The sequence below is a fragment of the Daucus carota genome, chromosome 9 (assembly GCF_001625215.2).
Source record: "Daucus carota subsp. sativus chromosome 9, DH1 v3.0, whole genome shotgun sequence".
Classification (NCBI taxonomy): Eukaryota; Viridiplantae; Streptophyta; class Magnoliopsida; order Apiales; family Apiaceae; genus Daucus; species Daucus carota.
In genome coordinates, this window is record NC_030389.2 from 13157314 (window position 1) to 13173522 (window position 16209).

At 32.4% G+C, this 16209-nt stretch overlaps 2 long non-coding RNA genes across 5 annotated transcripts; both read left to right on the forward strand.

Annotated features, from left to right (window-relative positions):
- The first annotated feature begins 2872 nt into the window (after positions 1 to 2872).
- LOC108202997 (uncharacterized) lies at positions 2873 to 10659 on the forward strand. 4 transcript variants are annotated; one of them, XR_010287949.1, is made up of 4 exons: positions 2873 to 3483; positions 4110 to 4214; positions 4472 to 10001; positions 10403 to 10659. It is a non-coding gene; the product is annotated as an uncharacterized LOC108202997 (long non-coding RNA). The 4 variants fall into 4 exon arrangements; XR_010287948.1 differs by having other exon boundaries at positions 4110 to 4207; XR_010287950.1 differs by having other exon boundaries at positions 4110 to 4202.
- A 1837-nt stretch (positions 10660 to 12496) lies between these two features.
- Positions 12497 to 13896, forward strand: LOC108202197 (uncharacterized). Its single transcript, XR_001803020.2, has 3 exons — positions 12497 to 12660; positions 13204 to 13256; positions 13704 to 13896. It is a non-coding gene; the product is annotated as an uncharacterized LOC108202197 (long non-coding RNA).
- The last annotated feature ends 2313 nt before the right edge of the window (positions 13897 to 16209 follow it).

Sequence of the window (16209 nt, forward strand, 5' to 3'; positions counted from 1 at the left end):
AATTCATATAGACATTTTATCAAACACATAGCTAGCATTTAAACAAATATAAATTCATCCCATAAATCAGTTTAAAATCGTGCAAAGAGAGTAGGGACATACATTAAAATCCATTGCACTGAATTCCTCCGGAGTATAGAAACGATTTGCAGCAACTTCACTTGTTAGAATTTCGCTCGGTGGTTTCTTGATATGCAGTGCCGTTAACTGTTCGAAAAATGCGTATATATATTTAAAAGTGATAAACGCTACTTCGTGTAGCATTTAAATCTAATAATATAAAAAGTGAAGACGCTACTGCGCGTAGCGTTTATCTTTGTAATAATATAGAAAATGCTACACGAAGTATCGTTTTTGAGTTAATACTAAAACGCTACTCGCCATGCGTCTTAATTTGTCATTGGGGCCATTTTTTGTAAAAACGTTATTTGGGGCATTAATTCTATTATTATTGTTATTCAGGGCCTTTTTTCCAAGATATAAGATTTTCATACCCATGAGGGGAGGTGGGTATGAAACATGGGTTTGAGGAATTAAATTTCTTTTCTTTTATTTTCATTACTATTTATATCATTTCATGTAAGATCTTTTCTTTTCTTCTTAGTTTTTGAATAATACATCTTCTCGGGAAACTTAGATCTAAAACCATTGGAGATTTCGTTGTCTCTCTTCCAAGGGACTGAGTTTCAGTCTGATTTCTCTTGTTTTTGTGGTTCCACTCCGTATCTATTCTCGGGAGAATTTTTAGATCTAAAACCATCAGAGATTTCGTTGTCTTTCTCCTCTGTTTCAAGCGGGTGGATTTTCAGTCCGATTTCTCTTGTTTCTGTGGTTTTGCTTCAGATCTAAGGTTGTTTTCTCTCCCTGGTGAGAGTTTTGTTTTTCGCTTCTTAATTGTAAGCGGGGTCTTGATTTGGTGATGAAAATTTGCATGGAATCGCCATTTTGGTCGATAGCTCAAACGATAGCTCTATCTGCTGGTAATTCAACGAGGATGCATGAAGCGGGTACTCGTATTTGTATATACATTTTTTTCAAAATATCGTTTAACTGTCTCTTTATGAGAACAGGCGATTACAATTTATTGTTTGTTCGACTCGATCATTGCTATAGATGCCGTATGACTTTTTATTATTATATTAACGCCTTTGTTTCAAAAAAAATACAAAATGAAGTTAATGACTCAAAAATATATATAAATATTAATTTAATGATATTTTAAATTAATTACAATTAACTCATAAATATTTTAATTCAACCATAATCATTCCACCACTCACCCAAACACCTGATACTAGAAATACCTCAAACTCATACTAGCTTAACCCGATTCTTCATTCCAACTTCATACCCCCCCCCCTCTCCAACCAAACGACCCCTTAAGAAATTAACGTAATGTATTTAATTAAGATTTTAAAACGGAATGTATTTAATTGAGATTTTTATTGAATGTTTTAAATCTATGAATTTCAATAGATTGTATCTGATTTTAACTTTTATGTGGAATCTTAATAAAATAAAATGTCGTAGGAATGATATGAATTCTTTAGGATTTAAGCACAATTTTTCAAGATTTTGGTGGAATTTCAAAAAACTTAAAATATACTGAACAATCTCACAAAACCCATCATTTCATGAAATTAAAAAAATCCATTGACATTTGAATATCATCAGATTTTAAATGAATTTTAAGCAATCCAAATTGAATACCATCATATTTTTAATCATAATTTAAAATCCTGATTGAATATCACTAGATTTTGTAGCATAATTTGAAATCCCAATTACCTCAAGATTTTGATACATTATTTAAAATATGAGTTGAATACCCTCAAATTTCATGAATGAATTTTTTTTTAAATCTCAATTGACTAGATTTTGTAGCATAATTTGAAATCCCAATTAAATACCTCAAGATTTTGATACATTTTTTAAAGTTTGAGTTGAATACCCTCAAATTTCATGAATGAATTTTTTTTTAATCTCAATTGAATACACCCCATAAAATATGACTTTTGAACATGTATTCGTAGCCCAGGCGATCATAGTTCTGGTTGAATCGCACAATCTAAAAGATCCAACCCGATTTTAAGCCGATTCAAACCGAAATTGAGATGCGGTTTATGATTACGGTTTGACTATTTAAAAAAAGGCAATTTATGGGTTGGTTTCGGCTTAATCTTAATTCAAACCGTTTTAAACCCAAACTGCACATACATACATGTAAATTTATAACATCTTAATCTTACTTTTGTAGGAATCTCTAGACTGCTCCTTCAACTTTAAATGTTCAGTACAAAACAATAAATGTAACAAATGAGAAAAACTATGTTGAATCTGAGACGACCGTTGTTACAGATGATGCATATACGATGATTATACAATTTTTACATCTCCAAATGGTCATGCATACACTACACCATAAAAGGCCAATCGCAACACAGTCTTTGTGAATGTTGCCAGATTATGTTACCTTAGCAATGTCATTTTACCCTACCGCAACAATGTGTTTTTTTATGTTAGCTTAGCCACAAACGTGATGTTGCTTTAGCTAGGAATTATGTGAGGTTGCAACATCCATGCAAATATGTTAGCTTACGCTATTATAAGGTGGATATACTATTTTTTACATAAAATTAAAGATAAAAGTAACTACTTATATTAAAAATAAAAAAATACAATTGTGTAATAATATAAATCAAATACATTTTAATTATATAAAAACAACTTTGAAAAGGACTTGATTAAATAAATAGATTTATTTATAAATAATAATGAAATTATTTATTTATTAAAATATAAAAAAATATTTTACTTGTGAAATTAATATAAGGCACAGTTCCCAGTGAAATTCACACAAAATGGGTGAAGCTGGACTTCAATTTTCGCTAACCCGCCGCATTTTACTGAATCACACCTCTCTTTTTACTCAATAACCTCTCGTCTCTCTCATCTCCATCGTCTCTCTCATTTCTATGGCACATCTCTATCTTCAATTGCTTGTTAGATTTCAAATTAGGGCTTAATTGGCTGTTAGAATTCAAATAAGGGCTCTGTCCGAAGGGTCTAGGCTTTGTTACTCCTAATTAGGGTTTTGGTCCTTCAAATCAGAGCTTCGTTTCTTTATTTTATTCGTATTTACAGCTCATTTATCACTTAAACTACATCTACTTGCACATTATTTTTGATTACAGGGCTTTTTCGGCTAGGTGTTTGCATTTTAAATTTGGTATTAAGGTTTTGGTACTTTAATTTTTTTAGAATCCAGGTCATTTCAAAGTTGGTGGGGGATTTCTTAGGGGGGTGCCTTTAGATAATTTCAGACTCGATTCCAGTTTGATACATTGGCAAGCTCAACAATATTTGTTGTTATTGGATGTTAATAGTCTTATTTAGAGCTTGAGGAAGAATGCAAGATTCCCAACTCCAGGTGATGCTTACGGAGGTTGGGAGGCCCCAAATGTCAAGCTTCAGGGACATTTTGTAAGTTGGTTCTGCTTTCAAACTCTATAACCTTGATTTTCAGTTTGTTAATTGGGTTCTGGTTTCATGTCAAGATAATATGCATCTGGTACTATCTTCAGTGATTCTAGATAAGGTTTGGGAGATATATTTATTTGTTCATTTTTTAGCTGATCCTCTTCTTTTATACCTTTGCTATCAATTTAACATGAACACCCTTTTAATTTTGTACATAGAATTTACAGTATATATTGATTCCTCAATAAATTCTTGCTATCTGTTTTTTACTTTTATTTTATTATTTTAAACTAATTTTTTGATTTCAAAGTATGTATTTTTAATTGTGCTGTTATGCTCTGTTTTTAAATATGTTGTTATGCTCTATTTTACAGAACACATTTAACACATCTGCCCAATTAATACCTAAAAATTTCACTTTAATTTATTTGTTTTAATTGGTTGCTCTTGTTTAATAATATGAATGTTGTTAAGATTGATTTTTATTTATGAATTGATGTTTGTATCGTAAGATCAGTATGATGTTATATAGATTTGAATGTGATGAGAAAGAATATGCATAGGAATGATTAGGTTAATTTGAAATGAGGGTGATTTTTGTTGTTGATGTTGGGGGATTTTTGTTACAGATTTAATATTGCTATAAAGGAGGCGGAGGGAAGGTTTTGGAGTTGAAATAAAAGGATGTTAATGTGCTTCTACATGTTGGTGACTGTATGTTGGTCAGGTTACATGTACTCTTTCTTTCCATTTACGTCTTAATTCACATTTTCCTTGTGCATTTCTTTCTTACGCTTTTCTTCTGCTATTAGCTTTCCTATCAATGCTTTTTTTTCTTTTAACAATGGTACAACAACTATGTCCATTGTTAGGCAGGTGAGTAATAAGTAGACTGAAACAATGCATTTCTTTATTCAAGCTCTACCTTATCTATCAAATTATGTTCTTCCATAGTGCTATTATATTAAGATTTCACTATGATTCTTTTCAGGGCGATGTCTTAATTATATCAAACGTTGGTGACTCGGGCAGTTCTTGCAGTCACTGTGACAGCCCGAGAATCCGGGGGTCTGGATTCTGACGTCACTACACAAAATCATTTTAAAACACTTTTGAAAACCTGTATTTTTGAAAAGGTAATAAAAATCAAAGGATTTAAAACCTGACAACTTTAATAAAAGATTTTAAAGAATACACTTTAACCCCCTTAAAACAGGATCGCATCCAGGTTACAGTATTGAAATTAGAATCAACCACTATCAATAAACAATGTCTTACAATCTCAGATCATCTTCGATAAGAAGGATCACTGTCAATCTATTTCAATTATGACTTGCAGCTTCATCAATACAATTCTATCTAGAACCAACCTTGACAATCTCCCTGGACATTCCACTTGTCCTCTGGATGTTCTATAACTCTGACTTCTCGCTTAGCCTTAGCCATACTCGCAATCTCAATCAAGCAATTCATCTCTAAGCTTTTCTGAAATGGTTAAAAAGGCATAGCAAGGGTGAGCAACAATGCTCAGCAAGTGTATATAAGCAACAATAGTCCTGAAATATCTTATCAGGGTTCACAAGTTCAGGATATGTAATTGAAAACTTCACAATTCTTATCAGCAATTGAAATCAGAATTCAAACTTACAGAGGAATTGTCGAATTGGATTCATCACATTTTTACTTAAAAACCAAAGGTTAGGCTGCTGATCAGTCACGCACTAACCCCGAACATGGCACACAGCCCTGTTCTCTATACTGGATCCAAGGCACACATTGGCCTATAATTGACCACGAATCTGGTCTGACCACGAATCTGGTCCACATATTTTATAAAAACTAATCCAATTCTAACAATTTAAATCAACAGACAACTGAATCAACAGAACAGAATCATAATCATTCAGCAACAGAAATATTTCAAATCAACTTTTGGGAATCAACATTTCATAAACCACAGTCTGTCTTTTGATAAATCATAGTTCAGGAAATTCCTAACTATTCACTGAGCAACACATGCTTCAATGACGGTCTGAACTTCGAATTAATTTGTAGAACTGGTATTTTTAAAATCTTGAGGATTGGAAAGAATGGATCAAAATAGAAAGTTGAGAGTAATTAGGTGTTTGGCTTTCAAAACTTGGAAGAAGAAAACAATCATGGGATTCATTCTCAGAAGTAAGAGTTTGTTTGAGAAGGGTCTCAGCATAAACAATATCATAATCTTGACAGAATAATCAGAACATGCAATATATATATATGAGGAAGGATTTAGGAATACTTGCCTTAAATCCGATTCCACACACAGCTTAATCTTATCTTTCCATCTCACAATCTGTGCATATCATAACCTCCAGACCATCTCTGGATATACTCTATTCGTAGTACGACTTCGTCTCTTCGAATTATTTCTTATTCGCTTTGCATCGTCGTTTGACCTTCTGAATGTCTTTGCTCGTATACATCTCGTCCAAATCCTTTATGAGAATAAAATACTACCATAATCACTAAACCATCTATTGATTCTTATTTCTACTTATCAAACTCGGTACCATAACCTATCGCATATACATATCGCGTATATCGATAACATTCAACACATTATCACATATCAACCTATATAATGTCTATGCACTTATCAGATATCACTTAGCATATAATCATGCTTTGACTCTATCATATAGTCTAATAATATTTCACATAACATTTTATCAATTAAATATCATATAAATCTTATCGAAAATCCGACATCGTCTCGTCTATTTATTAGACTATCCACCTGTTATCCTATCTCAATCAACAATCAACCAATCAAATCCAATCACTATAATCCATATGCTTTTATCCGACATTTATCAAGACACGACACTATGTCATTCAATCATTTATTACATGTATGTAATACTCGAACAACCAGATAGTCCATGCAATCATTAATAACAATTAGATCACATATAATCATATTCTATACATTTAACAACAATTATTCACATTCTATACTCCACCATATTATTATGTCATATTAAAATAGACTTTATAAGCTTTAATCTCTTTTTCGTTTCACTCCATTCTGAATTACCGATCAAAAGTTATAAGCAAAACCGTTTTCTAACTCTCCTGTTGGCACATAACATATCAAACAGATAGCAGACAACATTTTTCATATAAGGTCTCCCATCCCAATTGATGTCAAATCAAGTCTCAGGTTAAAAATGATTTTTCAGGAATTTTCTGGAATTTCTAGACATTTTTCGGAATTAAAACGGGTAAAAGAATCCATTTTTGAATAAATAATCAAGTCCGATTGCTCAAGATCGGGTCCAAAATCATTTGAAATCAATTAACGAGCCTCGAACATATTTTAGAAAAATAATTCAAAGCTCGAAACTATTTTTCAGAATTTTTAAATCCAAAGGAACAATTAAATCTAATTAATTAATCAATTAAAATCAATTAATAATTAACTAAATTAATTAATCAATTAATATTTAAATTAATTGACCAATTAAAATATTTAATTACTAATTAAAATTAATTAAAAAACTAATTTAGATTTATTTTTGAATAAAGAAATAATTAAAAATTATTTTTGGAATTTAAAATAATTAATTAAAAACAATTTTAGAAAATTAAATCAGAAGGTTTATTTTGTAAACTTTTGAAAGTTTTGTCCAGGGTTCAAACTGCAACTTTTCAAAGTTACAGGGGGTGTTTTGTAAGATTCAAAACTTGGGTACGATGACTTCATCATCTTTAAAAGTTGGGGTACCAAACTGCACTTGGCCGGAAATCCGGCTCAAAGCTTCGCCGCCGCCGTTAGTTCTTCAACTCCGGCGGGGCTCCACAGGCTACCAACTTAAAAACTGAATACGGGGATCGATTGGGAATCACGCAAGCTATCCAGTGGTACTATCCAATTAAACCCAGACTCAGCCGTTCGTGAACCCCCAATTCCAATTAAAAATATTCAATAACACCTCAAAAACATTCAAGAACACATCTCAAGAATCAAACCCTTATTTCTATATGTTATGGAAGTCAAAAATCGACATATAATATATGAAAACGAATGGAAGAAGATGCTCTACAACATGGAATCATCAAATCAATCAAAACATCACGTTTGCAAAAATTCACTATTTAAATCATAATAATTCGAATTTTGTAAAATTAATATAAAATCACCTGACAAATCTGCACATAAACGGATGATTGTACTAGATTCTACGCGTCCAGAGCTTCGTTTTGACTATTTATACGCCTCCATCGGATTCCAATAACGCCTTCAAATCCTCGTTTGATTATGAAAAACACGAAGAACACCCGTTCGTCTTCTCTCGGTATTCGTGCAGAGAAACTGACGAAATGATTGTACGCGCGAAATAAACTGGTAAGGGATATTTATAGAGGAAGATAAGAGAATATTCCTTGAATATGCTTTGGAATATTCCTTGAATATGCTTTGGAATATTGCTGGAATATGCTTCACGCATTACGAGACAACCAGATAATTATTAACTTTAAAAATATTAACAAAATCGTACCGGACCATTTACGGGGCAAACCGTACTCCGGATTGAAAAAGTTAAAACACGAAAAATGCTCAGAATGTCCCAAATAGCTTAATGGCGAAATTTTCCCGAACGCCCGCGGGGTTTAAATTGTTAAATAACTATTTAAATATAATTAATAATTAAACAAAATTAAATTCATAAATCGATTATAAAATCACATAGCAATCCAAAAATCGATATGAACATATCTAAATAAACTATATTTTATCCCGATCATATCAAAATGGAAATATCTCAAATCCGAACATATATGAGCAGTCAATTCAATAAACCAGATAACACAAGTCTCACAAATATTCATATAAATATCACATATTATTCATAAATTATCTAGAAAATATCCAAATGTTCCATATTTTATTATGAGAATATGAAAATTGAAAACTCGTGATTGCAACATATATAAGCAATCAAAATAGAAAACTAGTTATCAAATAATTTACCAAATATTCAAATAATATTCGTAAATAACCATAACTGGTTACACGACCATTACACACGTAACACTTAATCATGTAATACATATATTCACATATCAACCATCTAACTTTTACATGACAAACCTCTGTATTTTCAGAAATAATATTTGAAATAAGTTTTGAAAGGATACTCATATATCCATATATAAATCATTTGAAAATATCTAAATAACACATGACTCATTCTGATAATATCAATAATTAAACCCACAGTTCTGGCACATATTAATACCAATTACAGAAAATCAATTTACACCAAAATTCATGCAATATTCACATTAAATTATCATAACTAACTAAACTCACAATTTCACATGCAACACTTAGCCATGTAACTCACATAGCAATCTTTTAAATCTTTAAAATCAATTATATAAAATATAATTTTGAAAAGACAACCCTGTATTGATAAAACAATAACCCGGAGTTTAAATATACAAATTTAAAAACACATTAAACTAGAATAACATATTAAACTTTATTCCTTCTTTCTAAGAAAATAACTTTCATAACGATAAACAATTTTTGAAAAAAAATCCGGGTCGTCAAGATATACGAAATCATAGAAGAAGAATGCATATTCTGTTTAAACCTTATATTCCACATCACAATTATACTCATACTACACAGACCATTCATCTTATCAGAAAGAAATCAATTAAAGCCAATAATAATATTCAAAAACTTATTTCTATATTAATAAACAAATTCTGAAAATCTGGGATGTTACATTCTACCCCCCTTATAAGGATTCTGTCCTCAGAATCCGCGAAGAGAACGAAAATGTACACGCTTCGTACTATCATCCCCCACCTTTAATCGACCTTGGCATACCTTTGACTTTAAAGAAATAGGAGCATCAATCTTTCCCAATTGCAGAATTCATTTCCCAAAAATCAATCTTTGAGAATTTAGGATGTGAACCAGATGTGTATAAAATAGGTCATGTTGGACTAAATGAGTGACTGAGAGATCAATATGATCAAACGAACTTAGTGTTGCATGCCTATATTAGACACTACTAAAGGTCGTTAACCTTCTTGTAATCACAACACACACAAGTGATGGCGTCCCATCCAACTCCTATCACACAGACAGGTATACCTTGTGTCCCCTATAAATAGGGTTGTTCATCCCAATCAGATAGAAGGAATATCAAGGAATCTCAAAGAGTACCAAGGAATATCAAGGTATATCAAAGAATATCAAGGAATATCAAGAAATATCATTGTCTTCTCACAATAACCTTTATCACACACCAAGAATCAATACCAATATCAATAATCAATACCAATGTTTTCTCGTCATTCGAGAAATAAGAAATCTCATTTATCAAAACTTTTGTAGAAAAGATATCCCAATAAGGACTTAATGATGATGAGAAGAATTAAAATAAGTTTTTATTGAAGAAAGATATTGCCAAGGTCTTCTCAAATTCTTGCTCTGCTCCCATAAGCCGTTGTTCAAGGTATGTCCTCTTCTTGACGTTCTCGCTCGTGATAGCTTCGTAAGATCCCTTGTAGACATTATCGTTCGCAATGAAGTTGGCTCATCTTGATATCAGAAGAAATCCCGGTTAGCTTGAAGCGTCGTCGTTAAGACTAACGTTCTATCTCACTCACAATATTACTTCTGATAACTAGACTCAATTCCACATACTCTCTATCATTCACATCATATCTATCTACAAAACTCTCTTTCTAATTCACAATATCTCATATTCAACACCCATTCTTCTACATCTCAATTCAAACGATAAACCACTTTCAAATATGTAACATGGTCAGAATACTCCAAACCATGCATCTTTATCATTCTTAACTTAATCATTCATTATTAATACTCTTTTGACCATTCTTAACCATGCAGATCATGATAAAGTAGTAGTTTCTAAAGTTAAAGGGCGGGAAGCTGTTGATCGGGCTATAGGGAAGCTGACAAGACTTCTTTGGAGGCAAAAAATAAAGGATACGTTTATTGTTATGAATTTGATGGTGGTTTAAGTAGTTGGTGAATTGGATGTTTTGGTAGCTGGATGTTGGATGTTTTAGTAGTTACATGTTGGATGTTGGATGTTTGATGTAAAGATTTTAAGTATGGTTTATTGGAATTGTTTATTTTGGGAAGTATAGTATATTTAGAGCATATATGCCAAAAAAAATTTGGTAAAATGTTCCACTAGCTAGCTTAAATATTGCAAAAATTGTTTTTTTTTAAAATGTTGCAGTAGCTTGTGCAAATGTTGCCAAATTAACTGGCCCCACATTGCCACGTGGCAGCCAGGTGGGGCCCATTATTTTTAAAGAAAATCAAACACTCTTAGGTAACAAAAAATAATGATGGGTTAGGGGAATAAAATGTTAGCTTACATAGACTTTACTAACATATATTTTCTGTTGATTTAGGAGAAAAAGATGTTGCCTTAGACCCCCTAGGGCAACATGAAAAAAACTATCATATAAAATATGTTACCTCAGCTCTTTTATGGACCTTTAGCAACATATTAGCCCCCTGTTGCATCATAAATTTTATGTTGCAGAAGGCTTTTTATGGCGTAGTGATATAAAGCTATGTGAAAATCACATATTTTCAACTTTGCATGAGGCATATAATTGTTACAAAAATTACGATCGCACAAGTGGGTTCGGTGTGCGGAAGAGTACCACTAGATATGATAAATATGCTAATTTCAAACATGAGTACATTGTATGTAATAATGTTGCAACTTATTAAGTAGCCGCTGGTAGAAGGCTGATCAAGCGGAGGAGAACAACTTCTCCCAAATGTAATTGTGAAACATAAATAATCATAAACCTGCTACTTCAAGTGCTTACATTATAGGTACATTTTAGTGAAGTACTAATCATCCTTTAACATCTAAAGAAGGCGAACAATTCCTATGATGTCATAGAAATGTGAACTTTTTTATATAAAAAAAGTTATGTTTGATTTAGCCGGGGCAAATATTGGCCATGTACAAGCTCATGATGTAATGAAAGAAATGATTGATTCATATGAGAATGTGGGCGTTATAGCATCAAATGTTAGAAATTTCAAGCAGGATGTGAAAGCACGCATCGAGGAGTATGATGCTGAAAAAATTCAAATTAAAACATGAGACGTCAAAAACACATTCTTTTATGATTACAACGTGGACAAAGATGGACATTTGACTGTCTAGGCTGATGCAATTGATAACCGTAATCACTTTAAATTATAAAGCCTGAAGGCCATTCCCTATGGAAATGTCACCTTTGCCCTCCTAAATATACGGTATTCAGTATAATACTACGCTGATACATACCATGCTTTCCTGATGAATCAACACGCGTGTATTTGGTTCTAAGCATGTAACAAAAGTATAAGCCCGTTCTCCAACACTGCAGTACACAGCCTTACACAAACCCACACACACGAAGCACATTGATACACACGCACGGATTCAAAATTTCAAATTCAAACTTCTCATTTTTTTCACTTTAATCTTTCTTAAATCTGAGATCACATTCATTCACTCATAAAGTCATAATACTACTATTTAGTTCTACATATCTCATCTTTTGACCTGCTTTGTTTTTCATTTTTGCCGACATATTTTTAATATATGATTTTAGAGATTTGTACTAATTAATTTCAAATGTTATGTATGCAGATTTGTAATTGAAAATCATATGCATCAGCCTTTGATTGCAGCAGATGTGACGAATCTCATAACACCCGAGGCAAGTAGAAACATCAATGACTGTGAATGCATATAAACTATTTGATTAAAGCTCTCTTCATTTTTTTCAATTCAGTTGTATTATTTGAGAATTTTTATACAATATGAATCTTTTTGCATACCAAGTGTTTGATTGTAGTTCCGGGAGAGAATTAGATCATATAAGTGATTTTACCAGGTGTTTGATTGGAGTTCCGGGAGAGAATGTGTGTTCGATTATTAAGTGTTCAAACCGGTTAGGTTACATATGTAATTTTTTTTCTCCATTTAATTTGCATACCAAGTGTTCTTTTACACATGTGTTTGATTTTGTTTTTCTTTTAAGTGATGATGTTAAAGATTTTATGTACCTTGCATACCTTGCAAAATCGGGCAATCAAACTTATAAAGCGTGACTGCAGAATGTGTTTAGTACTTTTTCCTTTAATTCCTCTTTAATGTTAATCACCGATTTTAATAGGTCTTTAAATTGTTAATATTTGTTTCATATTTTTAAATATATGTAATCACACTGATCTCCCTCTTTTTATGTAATATCCTCTTCCACCAAATTGTTTGTATAAATTTGATTATGATCATGTGTTAAATATGTAGCTCAAGTCTGTCACTGTACTTATACCGTTATAGCTCTGCTTGCCATAAATATGTCTGAAAATTTAGTTTGAAAAAGAGCATAATAGAATTGAAAATGCATGTTGAACTTTGCAGGAAGGAAATGATATGAATTGTTTGCTTCCTCTGCTGATCAGAATGGAAGAATTTTGATGTCGTAGATTTAATACAAAGCCTCTTCATTCTAAAATTTGAGAGTTCTATTAATTGATCATTACTTATAATTAATTAGATATATAATGAGAAATAGATAATAATTTCTACACTATTTGTTATGTTATAGTTGATTATATTTTTCCAAATGCGCGATTTCTATACTTTTGTTCATGATTTGCAGATTGATTTGAATCATGTAGACCGTGTGTGGTGCCTGATGTGGTACGTGTAGAGGTACATATACTCTGTTAAAGCATTTAATTTATATGTGTACTTAATGGACATACATCTATCTATATTATAAATCATCTACTACTATTTATTGACTCCTTGGTTGGAGCTGAGTACATGATAAGAGGATTGTGGAGAAAATCTCTTCTAAATAATTGGGAGTCAATCTTTTTTTTTCATTTATTATTATGTAAGTTCGGAGTAGATGATCCCTTTTTATGATGAGCTTATATGTGCAATATTTAATATCATGATTATATTTACATGATTCATATTACAACCTTATATGATACTTAATAATAAGAATAATATCCTGATGAACAGCATGTATACATAAAATGCTTCCAAGTTGTTTGAAATCTATCTTGCAATACTATCTTATCAATTTACGCGATGTACTAGAGCATTATATTATATAAACTTGATTTACCAATATATATTCCTAACCAGGTGACTGCAGTATGGGAAGCGAAAATGAGAAAATCATAGTCATCTTAACAGGGTCAATTGTAATGATTTTGCTAGGCCTGAGCTTGATTGTATGTGTATTCAGAAAAAAGCAAAAGAGGAAGAACCAGATGAGAATAATACAAGAAGGTCGTATTTCATATAACTTCTTACTTACTACGTTATTGGACTCCAAATGTTGTACGTTATCATCAAGTGTAGAATTTATGTCTGCATCTTCTCCAGTCATAAATTGGGGGAGATTGTTAGGAATCAATAATTTTTGATGATAACATAAACACTTTGTAACATGTCTTACTTAGTATCTTTATCAAATTTCAGTTGTAATTGTTATATTTCTTGTCTTTGGGAATTGTCAACGGATGGGTAGAATAGGATGGCTAATTGTAAATATCAAATGCCATGTAATTTTATCTAAGTGAAGGACATTCAACTGATGAGATGTAACTATTCAACTGATGAAGACTGAACCATGTTTCAACTGATGAAAACCAGGCATTCAACTAAAGACAAAGTATTCAACTGATGATGCAAGGAAATTCAACTGATGAGATTGGAACAACATTCAACTGATGAAGCTCGTAATTCATTCAACTGATGAGACTAGCGCAACATTCAACTGAAGCCGAGAGCGGTTGAAAGTAACCAGAACTTTCAACTGATGAAACAAAGAGCAGTTGAAAGCGACTAGAGCTCAAGTCTGACAAATCACATGGATCGAAAATCACATGGATCGAATTACACTAAAATAGACATGGAAGCCTAATTAGGAAAATAAAGAAGAAGCAGAAACATACTTATCTCATGCAATGCAATCTGGATCAAATCAAGATGATGGTCAAAGATGAAGACATCTCAGAAAGCATGCATAAGACAAAGATATGCAGCATTGTTTTTAGATCAGAGTGCGTTTTGTAATCTAGTTAAAAGCTTTGTAAAACTTGGAGTATATAACCAAGTTAGAAGCATCAGTTGAACTTGTTCAAATTACTTAAGAGAAAATCTGAGAGTTAGAACTTGTTCTTGAGCGATGAACCAGCAGCTGTGCGAATTGTAAACAATCCACAGATTCTTTTATATAAAATCTCACGGGTGGATCATTCAATCCACCCGTATTTTTAATACTTGGTGTTTTTCTGTTTGCTGTGTTCTTAGTGTATTGTTCTTGAGTCTTTTAAATTTGTAAAAGATTGTACTCAACCCCCCCTTCTACAATCTTTCTTATAGTTAGTGTAAAATAACAATTGGTATCAGAGCCAGGTTCCCAACAAACAGGGAAAAAGATCAACACTGCTAAAGAAAGATGGGAAAGAAGGATGCTGGAGTGAAGATTTCTGTTCTTGACAAAGACAACTACTTTCACTGGAAAGTGAGAATGCATTTGCATTTGTTGTCCATTGATGAAAGCTATGTGAACTGCATTGAGAAAGGACCTCATGTCCCAATGAAGGTCTGCACCAGTATGGGAGCTGATGGTGAAGATATGGTAGGTAAAATGATTCCAAAACCTATCCATGAATATTCTCAAGAAGATAATGAAGAAGTGCACAAGGACAAGAAAACCATGAACCTTCTGTTCAATGGTTTGGATCAAGAAATGATTGATAGTGTTATCAGCTGCACAAGTGCCAAAGAAGTTTGGGACACCATCAGGACCATCTGTGAAGGGAATGAGCAAGTAAGAGAAAACAAAATGCAGCTTCTGATTCAACAATATGAGTCATTCCATTTCAAGTCTGGTGAAGGTTTGAGTGACACATTTAACAGATTTCAAAAACTGTTAAATGGTCTAAAACTTTTTGGAAGAGTATATCAAGTTAAGGATTCAAATTTGAAATTCTTAAGAGCTCTTCCCAAAGAATGGAAACCTATGACAGTCTCTCTCAGAAACACACAAGAATTCAAAGACCATACTCTAGAGAGACTGTATGGAACCTTAAAGACTTATGAGCTTGAAATGGAGCAAGATGGAGAGATTGAGAAAAGCCAAAAGAAAGGGCATTCATATGTGGCTCTAGTTGCATCTCTTGATGATGCTGTCAAGGACAAGGGAAAGTCTCAAGTTTAAGAAACTGAGAAGTTGGTCAAAGAAGAGAGCTCAGAGTCAAGAAAAGGAAAAGGAAAAGAGAAAGATGTAGCTGATTCTGGTGAAGAAAGTGATGGAATTGATGAGCACCTAGCCTTCCTGTCAAGAAGATTCTCCAAACTGAAATTCAAAAAGAATTTCAATTCTGCAAAATCATTTAAAGGCAATCCCAAGTCTGATAGAAGCATGGTTGATAGATCAAAATTCAAGGGCTTCAACTGTGGGAATGCAGGTCACTTTGCAAATGAGTGCAGAAAGCCTAAAGTTGAGAAGAAGTCAAGTGAAAACATTGACTACAAAAAGAAATATTATGAACTTCTCAAACAAAAGGAAAGAGCATTCATCACAAAGGATGATTGGGCAGCTGGGGATGATTCTGATGAAGAGGAGGAGTTTGTCAAT